The sequence below is a fragment of the Bombus pyrosoma genome, linkage group LG10 (genome assembly GCF_014825855.1).
Source record: "Bombus pyrosoma isolate SC7728 linkage group LG10, ASM1482585v1, whole genome shotgun sequence".
NCBI lineage: Eukaryota > Metazoa > Arthropoda > Insecta > Hymenoptera > Apidae > Bombus > Bombus pyrosoma.
The window spans coordinates 16,796,379-16,800,733 of record NC_057779.1 but is presented as its reverse complement, the minus strand read 5'-3'; positions in this window follow the sequence as shown (position 1 = coordinate 16,800,733).

Here is a 4,355-nt window from a genome sequence, read left to right as displayed (position 1 = left end):
CTGTTTGATGGCTCGATTCAAGATGTTCGTTGCAGTCTGAACAGTGGCAGTCCGGATGATGCCGTCGGCACCGGGATGAACCTTGATAACTCGGCCCATGGGCCATTGCATTGAGGGCACCTTATCTTCTCTGAGGATGACGATCGTGCCTTCTTGAATGGCGTGACCGCCCTTGCGCCATCTGTTGTGACTGGTTAGCTCGTTCAGATATTCCCAATGCCAGCGGCTCCAGAAGTGCTGCTTGAGTTGTATGTGTTGCCAGCCGTTTTGATGGAGTAACTTGAAATCTCGCTCCCGAGGGCTCGTTAATGAATCGCCAATGAGAAAGTGAAAGGGAGTGAGGAGAAGGAGGTCGGATCCGTGGAAATTGGCGTCAGTGGTCAAGAATTGAGAATTGCTTCGGTTTCAATGATAAGGGGCGAGATTCGGTTGCCCGCGCCACTGGTAGATCGCCCATCACGTTATCTACTGGAGGTGAGTTCGCTCGACACCAACGGATGCACCTCTTCACCGTGCGCCAAACTTGGCTTCGAACATCGATTGGCCAGTATCGTCTTCTAACTGCGTATAAGGTGGCTTCTTCATTTTCAATGATGAGAGTAGTGACAGATGATTTAAGCAAGACTATCGAGTGTTTTTGATGAAAGGAAATCGGTGAATGGCTGAGTCTACTCCCGACTTGCAATATCCCTTCCTAGTCAAGAAATGGGTTGAATCGCTGAAGCTTCCCCTTCTCGATCCCTTCGGAGCGTGTTGAGTTCTTCGGAAAAATGACTGATTTGTAGTAATTTGATAAGTTTGTTGTATGCCGTGGTTAGTTCGCCTGTTGTTAAGGGTGCCGCTTGGTTCTTTTTTGTTTCAACTGAAGGCAGCGAGCGATGATTCTTATCAATTTGGTCCAGGAAGAGTATCTTTCTAATAGGCTGTTATAGACGGGAATTATTGCCAGACAAATCCCTATTTTCTGTTCCGATATGTCGACCAATGGCATTGGGCTACACGTCGGCCAGCATCCTTCAGGTTGGTGTAGCCACGCTGGTCCATTTTGCCAAATGGTCGGGCGCAATAGTCTTCGGGCGATTGATCTCGGGATATTACATCCGCAGAATTATCGGTGGTGAGAACGTAACGCGAATTGGTAGTGCTAGTCTTGGTTTGAATGTCGGCTACGCGGTTAGCGACAAAGGTTTTGAGAGTATGTGTTGATGAGTTGATCCAATGGGGGACGATGGTGGATTCCGTCCAATAAACGGTCCGATTTATTTGATTATTCGTTGACTCGGAAAGTATTGGATCTGGCCTTGACCAAGTAGATGGTTGAATCGTAGGAGGGATTCCAAATGATACCGAGAGTTTTCAATGTTTGAGACTCACCCAGCTGTAGTTTTTGGTTTGTGTCTTGTTCGGATAGTCCTTGTAGCATTTCCTGATCGTTGGATGCCCATTTACTGATGTTTAAGCCTGCTAGTTTGAGAATTTCAGTGAGCTCCGCTCTGAGTAACAGTGCGTCATCCTTCGTGTCGGATCCGCTGAGGGCGTCGTCAAAGCAGAAATCTCGCTGCAGGACCGACAAGGCTCGCAGGAATCGGTGTCTCTCGTCGACTGCCAATTGCTTGAGACACCGAATGCCCATGTTTTTCTGTTATGAAATTCATACTAGAGTCGGCGTCTAGCAGTGCTCGACAACGGACTGGTTATTGTTTATCATTTAGAATATTGATCTGAACCGTGACTAATAGGTCGTTGTGCAATGGGTTGGATGAAAATGTTCTCGGTGATTCGGTCTTTATTGGAGTTGTCGACTGTCGTCGTCAATGTCTCTTCGGTCGTCGAAGGCTGGTGGATGGGCTCGAAGATGACCTTGTTCGTATTGCCTCAGATTTGTATTTTCATCTTTCCGTGATCGTGAGTTTTCTGTTTTTGATGTAAGTCCAATAAATAATATATTTAATATATTAGAGGATAGCATACTTTTACTAATGTCATTTATTACACTCGTGCTTATGTTTGCTAATGCACAGTTATCTAATGTCTATAAATTTGTTGAATTCAGAGTATACATCTAATTATATGATTTTATTTGGATAGTGTTGGTTGGAAAATTCACACATATATACACTTAAATCTCTACTACCAGTTAATTATAATATCAGTCACTATATTATACCCTTAAGCTTAGTATTTCCATAGTCGCAGTCGATATATGTACATATCAGGATATATTTGTACGTCGCTAACAATAACAAAAAATTCTTCATAATGATGTCCCCATCATATATTAAAGAATTATCGGAATCAGAGAATGTTCGGGATTTGAAGTGGTCGCCTGGTAATTACCGGGACGCTTTATATGAACCAGATGCGAACCTTGGGCAGGACGACCGTCAAGAGTCTACGCACCCTAATGCAGACCCATCATAAACAGTGGGCCTATTGTACAGTCCAGGTACTTTAGGACCACACGGGAAAAACTTATAAAAACACGTAGGTCTTTATTTTATGGTACATCGCAGGAAGACCGGGAACACGGGTTTCCCCAAGTGCAAGGTCACCCGCGTGCAATCCTTCATTAGGGCAGCCAGTCCATCCTCAAACATACGTCTTTACCCAATTATCAGTCAGGGACAGATTTGAGACACACCCACCACAAACTTTCCTCTACGACAGCAACATCACCAAAAACTCACTCTTGCACCAGTAGTCAAGGAATCAAGATCACGCAACAGAACACAGTTCTGCCCGAGCAGCCGAGCTAAAGGGACGTGTGAAACAGTGCTTCAGTGAAAGTGCGACAAGTGGGAAAACAAAGGACTAACGACAGCGCCCATCGCCAATCGGTCGAGAATATAAAATGCAACAGCAAATACCAACAATAAAAATAACAAACAAAGGTGAAATCTACTTCATAAACAAAACGACGGATTTAATAAATCTAAATCAAACGATAAACGGTGATCAAGACTGCTCAGCTACAAACGAAATAGAAATGGATACTATACAAAAGAACGACGTGATGAATAACATCAACAATAAACCATCACACCATGATGAAAGCTGGAAGGTGGTAACTTCCAATAAAAAACGTAAAATAGCAGCAAACACAAACTCTAGGAGGGCTCCAGAAACAGAAAAACAACAATGGCTACAAGAAATGACTCTCCGAAACTCCTTCAGCGCACTGCCAGAGAAAGAAATAAATACAGACGAAAAACCAATAACCCGCATCGCCAAACCACCACCAATTTACATAGACGCTCAAATAATAGACCCCCTCATCGAACTACTAAGCAACACGGCAGGAAATGAAAACTATAGTATAAAACAATTAAAACAGGACCAAGTAAAAGTACAAACTAACAACCCAGAAACTTTTAGAAAAGTGACAAAAGCACTAAAGGAAAAAAACGCTGTGTATCACACTTACCAGCTCAAAACAGAAAAAAGCTACAAAGCAGTAATAAGAGGATTACACCCCAAAACAAATACAAGCAACATATGTGAGGAATTAGCTAAAATGGGACACCATGTAAGAACAATAAGCAATATAACCAATTATGATACCAAGCAACCATTACCTCTGTTTATAATTGAACTTGAACCCAAAAACAATAATAAAGAAATTTTTAAAATTAAAAAGGTTCTAAACACAATAATAACAGTGGAGCCACCTAGACACAAAAAAGACATACCACAATGCATACGGTGTCAGCAATTTGGACACACAAAAAAACTACTGCAACAGAAACCTGGCCTGTGTCAAATGCGCAGAAAGGCACCTAACAATGAACTGCCCATACATGGGAAAAATAAACGAAGTAAAATGCTTCAATTGCAACGGAAACCATCCATCTAGCTACAAAGGTCGCATAGTCAGAAAACAACTGCAACGTAAACTGTTTCCGCCACTTAGAAACAGGACATACAATATCAATCACACACAACAGGACACCACAGAAACTGTAACAACACCGAATGTACAGCACGTAACGAACATTAACCAAAATAACACCAACACCTTTGGTAGGCGAAGCTACGCGCAAGTAACCAACTAATCAGCACCCATAGACAATCAAAATCAGAGCAATAGCAACAATTACGCTACAGAAATCAAGGAACTGCTCAAGCAATCCATCAAAAACAACGAAATGCTAACAAAAATGATTAGCGAGCAAAACGCAGTTCTCAGACAACAAACACAACAGATCACAGTTATGCTTCAATTACTTACAAACATGTTAAGCAAAAAATAAAAACGGACACGCTAAAAATAGCGGCCTGGAACTCAAACGGCCTACACCATAGGGCCCTAGAAACTAAAACATTCCTGTACAACAACAATATCGACATACTACTGG